A 17754-nucleotide genomic window follows, 5' to 3' on the forward strand; every position below is an offset into this window, starting at 1 on the left:
CCCCTCCACATTTTCGGATCCTCACGGACTCCCATCAGCCACTTCAAGAACTCCGCAAGCCCTTCAGTGATCACCCAACTGTTCACGAAATCCAACACGTGATCGCCATTTTGGCTCGCAATGGGACCACTGCCCGATTGGCATGGGTGCCGGGTCACACGGACTCGGATGGGGGGCAACCAGGCTGCACACGATGCAGCAAGGGAGTGTCTCACTAGTACCCCTCCCCTGGACGACGACGCGTCGTGCCCCTCTCCTCACCCTCAGCCCTGTTGCAAAAGCCAGTGGCACTAGCCCAGTGCATATTGTGTTATGGGACCAGTGTTACACACTAGCACGTGCTGGATACTAGCAATACGGGATACTAGCAACACTGCATGGTAGCCATGCTGCATACTAGCAACACCTGACACTAGCCATACTGGAGGCTAGCCGTACTGGAGGCTAGCCGTACTGGACGTTGGCCGCACTGGATGTTGGCCGTACTGGATGGTAGCATATACTGGACACAGTGGTGCAAGAGATTTGGACGTCAGAACGACAATCTCAATGCCACAGAACAGCATATGACAGATGTAGCAAGCACACAGCAAGCACATTTGGGTGACATTTCTTTTACTTTTGAAATTGTTATTTTTTCAGTAGTACTCACACAAAAATTCTTTCAGCTCATGCATGGTCTACATGAACCACTAATTTAAGACCTTCATGGTCTGCTGGGAGAAATGCTTGCTGGTGTGCCACAAAATTATTGGTTCGACATGTTTTCCAAACGCAATCACATCAAAGGCGACAAGTTTTGAGAAGCAAATCGTGTTTATTACCTATAGAGATTACTTGAGTGGCATATCGCCCAGCTTCTGACGTAGTCTTCAACCTTTTTGTCACCAGGAAAACTTTCTCCAATATAGATGTGGAACAGGGCTGCATAAAAAAAACAATATGAGGTAGGCACAAATTTTCTGCACACGATCAATCACATGTGATATGCCTATTTCTAAAGCAAGCTTTCAATGCCTCATTGATTGCATTGACGTGCGAGTAATACCCCTGACACATGGGCACCTAAAAGGCCTTTGCAGAAAAAGACTGCTACCGAAACGGCGTTCGCCTCGGTGACACACGACAAAGGAGAATCTCCTTCACCGAAACGGGCATTTCCTGTAAGGGGTGTTCGCCTAGCTATCTCCTTTCCCGGACGAAAAGGAGCAGCTAGCAGCGCAGCCTCGTAAGCAGGCGCTTTGCAAATCATAAGCTTCTCAGAACTTAGTGAGACCAAATGCAATTTCATAATACTTTCATAAATTGTTAAACCTGCAATGAAATAAATTGCACCAAACAAGCCCAATCGTAACGTATTTTTGTAAACATCTGCCCACCGTTGCCAGATTAGGCACGGAACATAGGCTAAAAAAAGCACTCTATTGTTGCTGTTTAATACAAATATGTGAAATTACCCATTTATTTTTTCTAAACAATAAAATGCACAGTTCCTCTCTAAAATAATAAAAAAGGTCTATTAGCCACACTTTATTTTTGTTATTGTGCATGCTTTTTCCACAGAACTGCTAGCGCCACTTTAATGGTGTCAGTTACAGCAACTACATAAAGGAGATCGGGGGGTTGCTGTGTGTCAGGAGCGCCACTCCTTTCCACAAAGTGTCTTTTGACGTGGCGAAAGGGGTTTAGTTTAAAGAAGATCTAGCGTTACCGTGTGTCACAGGTATAAAACCCACTACTGGTAAGCCAACTTTCGACATACTGCAGCAAAGCCAAATATACAGAATGCGGTTCTCAACTTTTTTTTATGCCTCCCTGGTGGCATTGATGTCCGAGTAAATCACACTGCAGGAAAGTCAACTTTATGCAATGGGTTTCACAAAGGTTACATCCACCATACACCACACAACATAAAAATGGCTTGTCTCTGCACACCGAACGGGCCTCTCGTAATAGGCAGGTTATAGTTTGGCAGTACACACGGATTGCGATTATCACTTTGCTTTGACTCAGGTAGCACGGGAGAAAACTTTGTGTTTTAACCGTTGTTCTCTTAAAAGGGGCTTTTGATTTTTTCCGCATCAGAAGTTTAGCCATAGCATTAGGCGCACCTCTACTGTCGACTTTGTCAGTGATACCTACCATAATGCCAAGGCACCAGAAAAGAAAGTAGGAATGCATTAGGCTCACCTCTACTGTTGGCTTTGTCAATAACCCCTACTGTTTTGCTATTGCACCAGAAAAGCAAAAGTGGGAATGTCTTTCTTTTTTTTTTTTTTGAAACAGGGCTATAAGAGTTATTGGCAGGTGGAGAAGAACTGACCGATAGACGGAACATAAAACAGCACGCTTCACTTAAAACTACACTAAAAGCTGAACTGAAAAACTTTTTCTTTGAACCAGTAAATCGTGCGTTTCATGGCTATCTGGTCGTGTTGGTTGAACATGATGCGGGGAAAGACAGTGCAGCTGGCACGCAGATAAAGAGAGGAAGACTGGATCACCCACCTTGGTGGCTCAGTAGCTCAGGCATTGTGCTGCTGAGCCAAGGACGCGGGCTCGATTCCCGGCCATGGCAACCGCTTTTCTGATGGAGGCGAAAAGTGAAAATGCCCCTGTGTGCAAGATTTTGGCATGCATTAGAGATCTCCAGGTGGTCAAAGATGATCCGGAGCCCTCCACTACGGAGCGCCTCATTGCCTGTGTAGCACCGGCGCGCTACACGTCATAATCAATCAAAAAGACTGGACACACAAGAGCGCTGGAAAGAACAGTTTTTTAAAAAGAAATACGCCCACATGTATGTATGCGGAATGGCCACACCATCAGTTCAGTGGTGCACACGCACGAATCTCAACTCTTTCTTTGACAATGCTATGGATGGTGAACTCACACATGCCTGTTCCAGCTTGTTAATCAGTTCTGCCTCAATTGTCTCCCATTTGGTGCGACCAGAGCATCTTTTAACTGTTTTATCAACGAGGGGCACACAGCTGCACGTGGAGCAGTGCTGTGCTAGAAACAGGTTTCTTCTGAGTGCAACACTAACCCTGTCTGCATGCTTCCTTAACCTACCGTTTAAGCGTCTTCCTGCTTGCCCCATGTTGTTACCGGGAAGGGCAATTTTGTGCACTACCCCTTCGATGCATTCAACATAGGCCCTCCTGTGCTTCGTCCTGCAGTTTTTTTCCCCCAGTTACCTCAGGGTCGCTCAGTCTGCACAGCCTCAAAGCTTGTTTGAGGCAAAAAAAGACAACCTTCACGTCTGAGCGCTGGGCCACCTTTTTCGAGTGCAATAATTTGTGCACGTAGATGAGAACCGTAACCTTCTGTCTGCTCTTCATAGGCTCTGCGCATGGTAGAGCCTTCGCACGTAGTCTTCCACGTATCCGCTCGGCAACGGAGGCGAGCATAGATGTAGGGTAGCCAGCGGTCTCCAGGCTTTCCACCTGGCCATTGAAGCCAGCAACAGTGAGGTGCAGACAGGATTTTTCAAGCAAAGCCATGCGGGTGCTTCCATTAAGTGTGAACCTGGTGCCTTAGAACGCTAGTGTGCGAATATGCTGACCTTGTTTAGACTGCATCTTCTGGACCTAACGTACAAACTTTTAATGACAGAGTAATTAAAGTTTTTAGATATTCGGTTTATGGTCCATCCTGACGATGTCTACCGGTGCTATGAACCCCGCTCAAAAAAATCCAAGTTCTACCTTACAACTCCTCCCATTCAAAAATTGCAATATGGCACTGTCACTCTGTGCTTCAAGAACACCCTTGAAATCATCTATGAATAGAAGAACCCGCATGGCTTTGCTTGAAAAATCCTGTCTGCACCTCACTGTTGCTGGCTTCAATGGCCAGGTGGAAAGCCTGGAGACCGCTGGCTACCCTACATCTATGCTCGCCTCCGTTGCCGAGCGGATACGTGGAAGACTACGTGCGAAGGCTCTACCATGCGCAGAGCCTATGAAGAGCAGACAGAAGGTTACGGTTCTCATCTACGTGCACAAATTATTGCACTCGAAAAAGGTGGCCCAGCGCTCAAACGTGAAGGTTGTCTTTTTTGCCTCAAACAAGCTTTGAGGCTGTGCAGACTGAGCGACCCTGAGGTAACTGGGGGAAAAAAACTGCAGGACGAAGCACAGGAGGGCCTATGTTGAATGCATCGAAGGGGTAGTGCACAAAATTGCCCTTCCCGGTAACAACATGGGGCAAGCAGGAAGACGCTTAAACGGTAGGTTAAAGGAGCCATGAAGAGAAAACACAAGTTTGGTTCATTCGAAAGATTGCCTCGTTAGAACCATAACGACACCACTTATAACGCAAACTTCGCTCAAATAAGCTACATAATTAGGAAAAACGGGAATGGTCATGCGACCCACCAGCTCATTTCCCGCAACAGAACCTATGCCGTCACATGGGCTAAGCTCTGCGATTGGCGGAGGCCGGCAAAAGCAAACGCATGTTAGGCAGGGCTTACAGCTTGCATAGCGAGCTAAATGCCCGTGAAACATACTGCACATTCTTTTTATGACAAAGAACGGTGGAGTAAACGGTTGAAGGTCCGAACGAACTCGCAAGCGTGTGCGCCAATGCGTACGAAACTAGCGCGCCGGCCGAGCTCGACATCTCGCCGTCGCGCAGACGAATTTTCGGGTTCGAGGCTCTTCGGGGCCAACGAACCGTTCCAGCACGCACAGCCGCGACCTTGCTTCGTATCGTAATCCCTTCACAGGAGGTTGGCCGTCATATCGCCAACCAGCAAAGGTAAAAATAGAAACGAGGGGAGTAAGGAACAGCAAGAAGCGACGAGATAGTGCCAGTCGTCGCGTAAGTTTCGAATGGTGTTGGTTTACTGCTGTCGTTACGAGCTCGTTTCCAGTTTACAACCACTGAAAACTTCAGTTTGTTCAGTTACGGCAGGGACCCTTACGTTAGCTCACTCCTGGAACATGCTGGCGCTCGTTGCCGACTTCGTCAAATCGCTCTGACCTTGGGGGAAAAAATGCCGTAAACACCGCGCATTGACGCTCGTATCTTTCTGGTCGAAGCAGAGAGCTCGCGCGAACGGCTTTCCATACACGACACCGGCCAACTGGCATAAGTGATACTGCTACTGAAATTGAACTATTATTAACCGTAATCAAAATACGGCACATACGTACCAGTCTATATTCGTCCGTCGCGACGGGGCTGACGAGGCAGCGGTGCCGACGGCTGGGCGTTCGTCTGTTGTGGCTATCGCGGAATGGTCGCTTTCCCGTCCACCGCGTATCCCACAACTCTTGCCGCTCGTGCACTTAGAAGCATTGAGCGTTTTTGTGGTGTGAGGTTGTTAAATGCAAGCCCGAGCTCCTCGGCGAGAGTTTTGTTCTCCGGATCAGGCGATTCCATGACTAGGGCTGCGGGTGCACTAGGTTTTACTAGTATTTTTAAAATGGCCGCCGTCTCGATCGACTCCCGCGTGTGGGTGCTATATGGAGTCGACATACTAAGTATCTGTTTCATGGACCGGCTCTATGACGCCATTGTACACGTCACGGAATGTTGTATTTTAGCGGGAGATTTAAAATTTTGGCTTAAATTGCCTTATTTCTCAGTGAATAAAGCATCATTTGCTTCCGGGAAAGCGCTTGGGGTACTATGAAACACCTAATCTTTCGAATAAAACAAACTTTTGTTTTCTCTTCATGGCTCCTTTAAGGAAGCATGCAGACAGGGTTAGTGTTGCACTCAGAAGAAACCTGTTTCTAGCACAGCACTGCTCCACGTGCAGCTGTGTGCCCCTCGTTGATAAAACAGTTAAAAGATGCTCTGGTCGCACCAAATGGGAGACAATTGAGGCAGAACTGATTAACAAGCTGGAACAGGCATGTGTGAGTTCACCATCCATAGCATTGTCAAAGAAAGAGTTGAGATTCGTGCGTGTGCACCACTGAACTGATGGTGTGGCCATTCCGCATACATACATGTGGGCGTATTTCTTTTTAAAAAACTGTTCTTTCCAGCGCTCTTGTGTGTCCAGTCTTTTTGATTGATTATGACGTGTAGCGCGCCGGTGCTACACAGGCAATGAGGCGCTCCGTAGTGGAGGGCTCCGGATCATCTTTGACCACCTGGAGATCTCTAATGCATGGCAAAATCTCGCACACAGGGGCATTTTCACTTTTCGCCTCCATCAGAAAAGCGGCCGCCATGGCCGGGAATCGAGCCCGCGTCCTTGGCTCAGCAGCACAATGCCTGAGCTACCGAGCCACCACGGTGGGTGATCCAGTCTTCCTCTCTTTGTCTGCATGCCAGCTGCACTGTCTTTCCCCGCATCATGTTCAACCAACACGACCAGATAGCCATGAAACGCACGATTTATTGGTTCAAAGAAAAAGTTATTCAGTTCAGCTTTTAGTGTAGTTTTAAGTGAAGTGTGCTGTTTTATGTTGCATTTATTAATCAGCGCCCCATTAACTCCTCTAGCTCTGTTTCAAAAAAAGAAGCATTCGCACCCTTGAGCTTTTAGTGGTACACACCACTTAAAGTTAGAGCAAAACCTTGCTGCACCTTTCAGAGAAAATACTTTGGTTCAGGCTCCATGTGCCCCGGAAATCAGCACTTGTTTGAGGGCGTACCTGTGGTGCTGATGTTCCGGTCTTGCTGAGGAGTCCAGTAGGTCGGCACTGCGAGTTGGTTGGTGACCGCAGCAGGTTTCCCCAGGTCTCCCACTCTAGCCACGCACAGCTTCCAGCAATGACCTGAAAATATGAAATTTTACATGAACATTTGGTTGCCCCTGCACCTATCACTACAGCGGGCTGTTCCTCCACACGGCAAAAAGTGTGCAATACTGCGAGCATTGTGAACGTCAGTCATATTCATTACCTTTTCAGACTTAATCGGCTTGTAAACTACAGCAGCGACGAAGAAAAAACTAAGTAACAAAAACCAGACGATATGCATTAAGGAAGCACACTGGTCTTTGAAACTTTTTTTTTTTGCTTTCCAGCCAATCTTCATAAAACTTAATGGGCTTGTTCAGTTTTTTTTACCTGATTTCACATATCCAAGTAGACGATGTAAGGCATTTAGTTTCAGAGATAATTAAAACTATTCCTTGATTGTTCTTGAGAACAATGAAAAACAAAAACTAGTAAGTGAAAAATTACCAGCAAGGCATGAATAGATATCAGAAGTTGTGGATCATGAAATGTGGGAAGCAGTTTTTTTTTGTTTTGCAATCACTTACAAGTTTACGTCAATTCTAACTTCTAGGTTTGAAGTATACTTCTCCTGCTGGCCAATTAAAAATAACGCTAATTAAACAACTGCAGAAATACAAAATGCAAAATCTGCTTCCCATGTTAAACATTCAGCTTTACGCTGAAAAAAGAATGATCTTTCTAGCTGCTTTACATGCTGGGATGTACAGTGCGCATCAGGCTTGTCTAGGGCAAGCGAGCGCGCGGCTTCGGAGCACGCTGGCGACATCTGCTGATAGCGGCTGGGTTGGCGATAACTTTCCATTGCGCGTGCGTGGATTTCGGAAAGGCTCGGGCCGCTCACCTTTTAGCATGGGCAACTCAAACTTAGACGCCTCCCACTGAAAGGGGCACTTTTGTTCTGAAGCGCCAGCCGTAGGCGGTGATACACGAATAAGCGCGTAATTTGACGCGATGCCTTATCAGTGCAGGCGTTACGTAAAACCACCTGCAGGGATAGTGCACTGCGCCGAACAACGTGTCTGTTCAATGCTCACTGCTGGCCATGTGGAAGAAAAGCGCTCGACAAGCTCGGGTGATGGCGTCTGGAAACTAGAGTGGCGCATGCGAGACGACAACTAGCCTGAGCCTGTCCGAGATCCGCGCACGCGCAAAGGCAAGCTATCTCCAACCCAGCCGCTATCAGCAGATGTCGCCAGCACGCTCCGAAGCCGCGCGCTCGCTTGCCCTAGACAAGCCTGACGCGTACTGTACCTCTCGAGAATTTCTTATTGCTGCAATACCGCTCATGGCAAAAAAGAAAATCATGGAAAATTTTTTTTTTTTAACGAAATCTGGCCTGTATGGCTTTTACAAGTACCTGGTACTGCTCAAGTACCAGCTTTTCAGAGAAAAAATTGTGAACTACGAAAAAAGTGATCCCTAGAAGAATGCTTTTTTGGGCAATTTTTTGGTCCCAAAGACCCATGTGCCCCCTTAAGCGCAATCTCGTTTCGGCAACTGTGCGTGTTGACACATGGGTCCGCCACTTCGGCTGAGTGGTACACTACATGAACTACTGCCGCTCTTAATTTGTACCCGAGTATACATCAGGATTTTCTGCCACTCCCAGAGCACAGCCATTTTTCCGCGACCGGTGCGCCGCCATGTGGGCGCTTTCTCGGACACTTCGGGAAAAGTAGCCCCCACTCGAGGCGCATGCCGCCATTCGCATTGGACTGCGCATCGCGAGGCTTATTTGGGCACCTAATTCAGCGTGAAAATTAGTAAGCGCCTTTTTATTTGATGTGTCTGCCCACTGCAGCCCACTTACCGGAGAGTGCATTCAAGCCAAGTAAAAACTAATTGTATTCCAGGTTTGCCCACGTTGTACACGGAACACGAATGCAGCAGGTAGCGCGTTGTTCCCGCCGAAATCACAGCCTGTAAGGCTCAATTTTGTCGTGCGAGGCTTTTTGCAGCCCACTGCTGTACCCATGGTTTGTACAGTCACTTGCTTTTTTCTTAAATCACTCCTACAGGCAGCCATGCCCTGTAGGAAATTAGCAATGTATGGAAGCTACCTGTTCAAGCTACGGTCACTGCGCTAAGAACCAACGCAAACGCAAGATCCTGATGCGAGAAACCTCCTTATGAAATAGGTGTACGCAAAAAAATAGACTTTCTGGGGGCCCACAGCACTGCTGCGAGTTGGTCGTCATACTAAACCGGAAATACCTCGAATCAAGAGGCTTTGCAAGAACAAGTGTGGTCGTACGCCACTTTCAGAAGCCCACTTATTCATTCCCCTGATGTCCATTGTAAACTTGGGTTCTCTAAAAGCGTGCCGTGCGTTCTACTCGCAGAAATCACGGCCTGTGAGATTATTTTGCCGTGCTGGCTTTATCAGGTCGATTGCTGTAGCAGACTTCCCCGTACCACAGGAATTAGATGTGCGCAGTCATCCTGCAACAGGTTGATGTTTGCTGGCCTTGCTTCCTTGAAATGAACAGAGCTAACTTGAGGGGAACCAAAGTTTGAGATAGACGTCATGGGGTCAGTACTTGCAAGCTTCTAAAAGTGGCGTAGGACCACACTTGTTCTTGCAAAGCTGCTAGATTACATGTTTTCGGTTGAGCTTGACGACCCATTCGCGGCGGGGCACTGGGCCCCCGGAAAGTCTATAAGGTTATTAGACTTACCACATGCATATGCCTATTTTATCACAATATTTCTCGCATCAGGATCCTGCGCTTGAACGGGTAGCTTCCGTACATCGCTAACTTCACACAAAGCACGGCGACCTGCAGGCAGGATTTAAGAAAAAGTGAGTGACTGTAAAAACCAGGGTACAGAACTAAACCGCAAAAAGCCTCGCATGACAAAGTACAACCTCAAAGGTTGTGATTTCGGCAATAACAACACACAGCATGCTGTATTCGTGATCTGTGTACAGCATCGGCAAACTTCGCATACAGTTAGCTCTCATTCACCTGGGATGCATTCTCTGGTGAACGGTTAAGGTGCAGCATGCAGACACGTGAAAGAAAAAGGCATTTGCCACTTTTCAAGCCCAATTAGGTGCCCAAACACACGGCCTGATACGCAGTTCAACGTGAACAGCCGCATGCTGATAGGGTGGCGGCTGCTCTTCCCGCAGTCCTTGAGGAAGTGCCCGCATGGTGGCACACCGATCGCGGAATCATGGCGGTGCCCTGGGAGTGCTAAAAATTCTTGTGTATAGAACCTTTCGCTACTGCTATAGACCAGAATTTCGCCAGGTCGGCTATCTTCTAACGATCAAGGCACCACCTGGTGGGCATTTCTTGGCGACTGCGGGGAAAGCTGACGACGACGCACTCCCACACTGTTGCTCCGTGCCGTGCATGGATATCAGACATCATGGCGGCATCGAAAATCGGTCAGTGTCATTTATTCGGTATGTCAGCAGCGACAAGTTCAACAGCGCTTTAAGAACGTTCAAAGCGTCTGAGAGCTGTCAGGTTTGCCCATAAATTTCTTTCCCAACCCGCTGAGGCAGCGGGCAACACCACACGCACTTTGTCCTGACGGGGGTTGTCTGTGAGGCTAGGTTTCACCGTGCCAGCAGGACTCCCAACTTTTTGTCCCCAATTGACATTTATTTTCTTAATTGTGGGCAGGTTGCAGTCATTGCCTTTATACTTGGCGATGTACAGAAGCTACTCATCCGGGCGTGATTACGCCGTTGTTGGCTGCACCAACAATCAGCACAAGCGCTATGTGCTCGTGCAAGAAACGTGTGAAGTGCACCACGACAAAAGATTCACTGCACAAATTTTTTGTGTCCCTTGAGCGTCCATGTTTGAAAACCACAAATGCCTAAAGAAGTCTTGCCCTATCTGTCATCAGAACATGACAACATGCAGCCCTACTTTTAACATCTATGCCACAATACCCCATTGTACGCACCTGGTTACAAGCCAGGCATGGTACATTGCAGCAGTTCAGATTATTCCCAGCTTGATCACTGAAATGAGTAAAAAGACATGCACACAAGTTCGAAAGCACACAAACGTGAACTGCGTCAGCTTTACAACAGGCATGCACCGCCTCAGGTGATGCGCCGTTGCAGTCATGTCGGTGCTCGTGTGTTGCAAAATTCTGTGGTCAAATCCAAGTGCTGTGGTTTAGCTTTCAAGTCAAATTTAAGGCTAGTGCACAGGAGGTAAACACATGGGCAATAAGATGTAGTCCACAGAGTTACGAATTTATTGATACCATGAGGTCTTGTTATCACTGTCAAAAAATTTGCTTCTGTACATTGACGATCGAGCTAGCACAAGTGGTAAGTAGCAGACAAACAACAGTATTAATATGCTGACAATAACTACCAACAACCAACTTAGTGTGTTTTGAAATATTCACAAGGGGAGACAATTTTGCATTCCACGAAAACGCGTGGTGAGCAACATCGATGCGGCATCGACGGCAGTTTACAAGGTGCAGAGACTGGTGCTTGACACATAAGCAGCCCCTTTATGCTCCCATATCTGCATATCTGTCAAGCCGTTGGCTTCAGCTAGAAGCAATGCTGGATTGAAAGATGCCTGCTCAGTAGCACTTTGTGAGCACCACACCTAGAACCACACTGTGCTTCCGACAGAAGCGGCTGCGCTGGACTTGCGCATTGTCGAAAGATTTAAGCATGCCACAGCAAGAAGTGCTTGTGTATCAGCCAGCATTTTCTTTCCTACAGCGAAAACGTGAGCTCTTCGTAGCTATGAGCCTTTATCAGGTGGGCCAGATTCACTTGATTCGCCTGGAACAAGTGAATAATTTGACAGATAAGTAAGTTAAAAGGGGCTGCACCTGTGTCAGTCTCTACTCCAGGCGGGTGGCTGTGCGACACTGCACAGATATGATTCACCCCACGTAATCAGTGCTACTCTGCACAAGTACTGGGATTAGGGCATGCATGATACATCCAAAGCTCACTCGTAAGCTAATTTGCACGACATGCATGCTAGCAGCCCATCCGGGTCACAAGCTTTCATTGGGGGCTGGCGTGTGCTAGTTGGGGCTCGTCCATTGCATTGACTGGCTTGTCTTTGCCACTTCGATTCTGCGATATAAATCTTAAGTTGAGTGAGTGCCTACTAACAATTTCTTGTTAGTCTGGGTGGCCTGCGGTTTTCGGCCGATGGGACCTTGCAAACTCGCCTAACTTTCTGCGCTAGTTTACAACGATTCAGACGCCTCTGATAACGAGCCCGCCTTCTCGCGAGCTACTCCCGACGTAATCAAGTGCTCGCTTTTTCGCATGCATTTCCAAAGAACTTCTGTCCAAGCTATTTCTTGGTATACCGCAGATATCCCAAGGGGTGGACTAGTCCCAGCGTTGTGCCGCACACGCGAGATATTAGAGAGTAGGGAGTTTTAGAATAGGGGGCCCCAACGCTCTGGGGCCCCCAAGCGTCTTGGGGCGTCGTACTGCGCATGCGCAGAACCCAAGCCGTCCTTGGGGTTTTGGGTTTGCGTTTAGCGCGCACGCTATTTTGCTGAAATAGCGGGCGCCCCAAAGCTGGAGTCTGCGTTCTTGCGTCGCTCTCGCAGCCAGCGAGACTGCGCGTGACCATGGCTGAAGCGAAACCTGCGGCTCGTCACCCGATCAACTACGACGATCGCTGAGCTGAATTTGTTGATTCCGCGCATCGTTCGCTAGATATGGATAAAGCAGGTAATCGTGAAGCGTTTTCTGCCTTCAGAAACAGTCCGCGCACACGCCGGCCGCGCCTGCCAGCTCGGCACGCTCAGCGGCTCGAACCGGCGCAGACCACGGTAGCAACCGCTTGTCGCTGCTCTTCCGAATCAATCTGATCGCTAAAAAGAAACTCCACATGCGAGAAAGTAAGTGTTAGTGTGATGAAAAATTGTGCTAGGGCTTGTTGTCAGGGCTTATTTTAAAAGCGGCGATCAGATATCTGCCGCGATGCTAAGCCTACGCTGAGCGGCCGCGGACGTTCGGCGATCCGACCGATCGCCGCGGCGCGCGGTGCGCGGAGCGGCTGAGAGATGGCGCTACCTGCGCGGAAGCACAAGGTACAGGCTCTCGTACAAGCAAAACTGGTGGACGCCAACCTGCGTCAAATGCAGAGCATTAAGGAGGATGGAAAGTCGGCATCCCAGAAGTTTTGGCGTTATATCCGTTCGCTGGACAGGAATGCTGAGCCACCTTTTGCCCTTGAAGATCCCGATACAGGAGAGCCCGTCATGGACTTGAGAAAACACATCACTGACTTCCTGTCATCTCTGTACGGGTCTGCAGGAGAAACCGTCAAGCATATGCGGACGTCACAGGGACAGGCTATTCGCGACTCATGCGAACCAAAGTGGGAGTGCACTAGCCGCAGCGTCGATCGGGCATTGTCCCACCTTCGTGCACACACGGCGACGGGGCCTGATGACATCCCAGCTCGACTGCTGAAGCTACTCGGCCCGGACTCACGTGAGCAGCTTGCTGCCCTGTTCACAGGCATTATCAACGAGGCTGAGGTACCGCGGGCATGGCAACACGGCCGCGTGGCACTGATTCCAAAGCGTGGAGGCAAAGCGGAACACATCAGTGATTACCGCTCGCTCACGGTCACAAGTGTCATGTACAGGGCCTTTACGCACATATTAAAGGATTGGATCAGTGCGTGGGCGGAGGCCAAACATTGTCTCACAGAGATGCAAAATGGTTTTCGCCGTGGTCGCCGCCTGGAGGATAACGTGTTTTCGCTGACACAGTGTGTCGAGATAGCAAGAAAAGAGGGACGGAAGCTAATTTGCTGCTTCTTGGATGTCGAGAAAGCCTACGACAATGTACCCCACATAAAGCTCTTCGACCGCCTCTCTGGCCTGGGCTTGCCAGAGACCCTGCTGTCCACGGTGAGCCGGCTATATTTGGACAATACGGTGACAGCTCAGTTTGGAGGGGTACGAACAGGACAAATTGGCGTCCACAAAGGCCTGCGACAAGGCTGCCCACTATCCCCGATACTGTACCTGCTGTTCGTGTCCGAGTTAGAAAGGAAGCTGCTGCAGTCGGAAACAGGCTTTCGGCTAAATTGCAGCGTGACGGGCGTAGACAGCCGACGGCTGCCGGGGCTCGCGTTTGCGGATGACCTGGTGCTGATGGCCGAGAGCCAAGGGGACTTGCAGCGATTGCTCTCCATATGCGCTACCGAAATCGAGGATCTGGGCCTGCGCTTCAGTGCAAGGAAAACCATCGTCGTGCAGTTTGCAGGAGCAACGGAGAATTTGACTCTGACACTGGATGGCCAAACCCTCAGCGTTGGGGCGTCGTACCGTTACCTCGGTGTGTTGTTGTGTAATGAACTGGACATTTTTCAGCAGCATGAGGCCGCAATCCGTCAGTCAGCGCTCCGAGCCCAGGCCATTCTACGCCGCCGCTGTTTGTGGGGCTGCAGCAGGTATGTGATGGTGCGCGACCTGTGGAAGCTGGTCCACGTGCCGGCCCTCACCTTTGGAAACACAGTGGTTTGCCTCTCAGCGTGCACCCGAGAGTGGTTGGAGTGTCGCCAAAGGGAGGTCGGGCGCACGGCCGTGGGGTGCCATGGGGCGGTGGCCAAGGAAGCTATCCAGGGAGACCTTGGCTGGTCAAGCTTCGAGGCACGCGAGGCGTCAAGCAAACTGGCATACCGGGGTAGGTTGCAATTCATGAGCCGTGAGAGATGGGCCAGGCGTGTATTCGACCACCTGTCGGCCAGTTGCCTCCGCACCAAGTGGACCAAGCGCCTATACAACCTCGAAAAGAAGTATGGGTTCTTTCGCACTCCTCTACGCGCGGAGTCTGAGACAGCGTGGAAACGGCAGGCAGGCCTACAGATCAAAGAGGAAGAGGAGGCAGAATGGCGTATTAGCAGTGCAGACAAATCGACACTTGCCACGTACTGTGAACACAAATCTTCCATAGGAGTGGAGCGGATCTACGACAACAGTCCTGGGAGCGCGCTGCTGTTTGAGGCCCGAGCAGGAGCACTGCGCACGCTCGTTTACAGACGTCGCTTCGACGGTGACGACCAAGTGCGGGCAGCGCTGTGCAGAGCCTGCGGTGCCACCGAGGAGACGATGGAGCACATTGTGATGCTGTGTCCGGGTGTCTCTCCACCCCCAGTAGAGGGTGCCACCCTACCAAAGGCACTTGGGTTTCAACCACAGCCCACAGACGACGCCACCGACAGTGCCATGTGTACAAGTGCGGACGCTGTAGTAACCACGACGAAGCGCCGCCTAACGCACTGGTGGACATTGGTACGCAGCTGTCCCAGAATATAGGACTCTGTCGTGTGATCGGACTTTTGCTTGTTCGTTTTTTTTTTGTTCGCCTTTTTGTTCTTCACTTAGTGTTGTATCTGCTCCCTCTTTTCCTTTTTTTTTCTTTGCTGTTTGCGTCCTGTCACTTCATTCATAGTTCTTTGTTCTGCAGTGATGTTTTTGATTTATTGTTTTCTCTTATTGTTTTCTCTTTTTACTTAGCCCATTGTTCCTTGTTCTTTAGTGCTTTTTTGTTTTCATGTTTGGTCTGGGTGACCCTATTCTGAGGCGCCCGCCCGCTTCAAAGGGAACGACCGTCAAGTATCTATCTATCTATCAATCATCGAAACAGGCAATGCAGATGTCTTGGTCACCGATCGCTGAAACGGCAGTTATAGCTGAAATACACTTCCACATGCGAGAAAGGGGATGATAGTGTGGTGAAAAGTTGTGTTATGGATTGTCATTCGCAGTTGCACACATAGCGGCAATCAAATTTCCGCCACGACGCTAAGCCTAAAGTTTCCATCACCCGAGCCGAGCTGACCAACGCAAGCCGGTTGCGGGCTGTCGGGGGCGCCCCTCTTCTAAAACTCTCCGCGCGCGAGCGCCTTGCGATTGGGTTCCCCTAACTTCTTGGGGGCCCCCAACGCCGGCTTCCCCTATTCTACAACTCCCTAATTTTAGCATAGCGTGCTCCGTCCGCTAACGCTACGGCGGCGGGTAGCGGGGCGCGACTGGGGAGAGCAAATTCGTCACGGTGGGGTGGATTAGTTCCGCGCGGCTTGCCTTCGCCATGCCCGCTCTTTCCCTCCGCTGAGGGGCAACCTCCTCGCACTCCCCGCGCGCGCATGCGCAGTCCGCTCCCGCTACCCGCTAACCTTTGCGTAGCGTACGGGAGCCACTATGCTAAAACTCTCTATTAGTATAGCGGAAAGCACCACTTTAGCGCGCCCATAGCGTTAGCGGACACGCTAACCGTCGCGTAACGAGGCGCTATCCGTTTGCGATTGCGGCGCGCAAACGTTAACCCCACGCCAAAGGCAGTTTTTCACATACGCGAAACACATACGCGTCACCGTGTTAAAAGAACCTCGCGTGATGTAAAATAATAACTATCCCTATTTACAGCACGAACATCGTAGCCAAGGTCTAGCTTAAGCGTCATTTTAATCTAGCTGCCACGGAAACAGTGGACCGGTAAATCGAGGAGGTCGCTCAGCAAGTATGCTGTCACCTAGACCGTGGAGAGCAAATGACACGGGGGTCTAGTGAACCCATAAACACCAGAAATCGCGCTCCAAATAAGTACATATTCATAAAAAACCCGTACTTACCCTAGTAGAAACGACGCTTCCAACGTAAAATCCTTCTTCACTGCAGTCTCTAGCTTCCGAACACAAATACACTTTGTTCGGACGCAGTGTCACCCAAAACCTTTGGCGCGGTCTTTCATGAGGCGGATGCACACACGCGTGGGTCGGATGCGCAGACATCACCTTATAAGACTAATACAAATATGATTAAACTAGAAATCGAGGTATAATACCCAAAAAACAGAAGAAAGCGCGCTAGCACGACCGCACATTCAGACTTCGCTAAGTGGGGGAGATAGTTGCCAGGCTGCAAGAGCTGCACCTCTATCACCTCTATGTTGACCGAAAGTAAGATTAATTAAGAATGTAATATTGGTAATATTCTTTCGGTTTTCAAAATTTATAATAATTTCGGCCTTCAAATTGGTGTTTTCATGCGGAAAAATAATTAACAATTACTTTGACAGATTTACGATCACGTTAAAAACATTTTTACTTGTTTTTGTTTTCTTGTGGTCGGTTTGCTCAAATGAAAGCTTTATTACTACCCTCTGCACATGTGGACTATAAGGTTGCGAGCACGCAATGATACAATCGCCCACAATTAGTGGTTGTGCTAACGTGGCTTTAACTTTGGCTCTGTTCAGTTCAAAATTTTGAACGACCACTCTCGCCGCGTGGTTAGCTGTTGCAAAACGCTGGCACAACCACGCAAAAAAAAAAAAAAAAAAGAAAAAGAAAAAAAGAAAAGAAACCATGCGGGGGGGGGGGGGGCGGGGAATTAAACCCGGTACGATAGCACCGCAAGCGGAGGCGCAACCCCTACACCAAATATAAAACCTCAGCAATGTTACTTAATCAGCCGGTTTTACCTTCGTATGGAAGAAATTACAAATTTCACGTTGGCTCTGTCTGGACGGACCGCTAAGTTCTCAGAAAATTCCATCTGGACGGAAGGTGCTCCGTTTCGTATGGACGGAACTTTAGCACCTCTATATCGTCCTGTCTGGACGGAACGGTACCCACAGCCTTAACTAAATCCCATTGTTTTACGCTTCAACTATGCTAGTGCATGCAATTCGGCTTTGTGTGTGACTGTGATTAGAGGAGTGTGATTAGCCTCCTTTTCTCCCGCTCACGCCGCGGGACAAAAAGGAGGCAAGGGTCTAGTAAAGGTCACCAAGTTACCCCTCCAATCTTCCTTAGCAACCCCTTGTAGCACCTGTAGTACAACTGTTAGCAGCAGTCTGTCATGATGTACTCAACCGGCAAAACAGCATCCGCTCACACACTAGCCATAGTCGCTGTTACTGATTCACACTATTTCTAGCTTTTATTGGTGTTTCGCCCAGATGAAACTGACCAATTAAGGCAGTCACTACACCTTTTCATAACTTCAATGTTTGGAGTAGGCAGCTCCTGTTTTGGTTGCAGCTAACCATTCCAAT

The 17754-nt window shown here is 49.2% G+C and overlaps 1 long non-coding RNA gene across 1 annotated transcript; it reads right to left on the minus strand.

The window, feature by feature from the left end:
* Positions 1-805: 805 nt before the first annotated feature.
* Positions 806-16884, minus strand: LOC144145405 (uncharacterized). Its single transcript, XR_013317495.1, has 4 exons — positions 16328-16884; positions 10641-10698; positions 6624-6746; positions 806-924 (listed from the first exon to the last, which is right to left on the minus strand). It is a non-coding gene; the product is annotated as an uncharacterized LOC144145405 (long non-coding RNA).
* Between the last annotated feature and the right edge of the window lie 870 nt (positions 16885-17754).

This window comes from Haemaphysalis longicornis, unplaced genomic scaffold (genome assembly GCF_048455015.1).
Source record: "Haemaphysalis longicornis isolate Haplotype H1 unplaced genomic scaffold, Haemaphysalis longicornis Haplotype H1 scaffold_7, whole genome shotgun sequence".
Taxonomy (NCBI): domain Eukaryota; kingdom Metazoa; phylum Arthropoda; class Arachnida; order Ixodida; family Ixodidae; genus Haemaphysalis; species Haemaphysalis longicornis.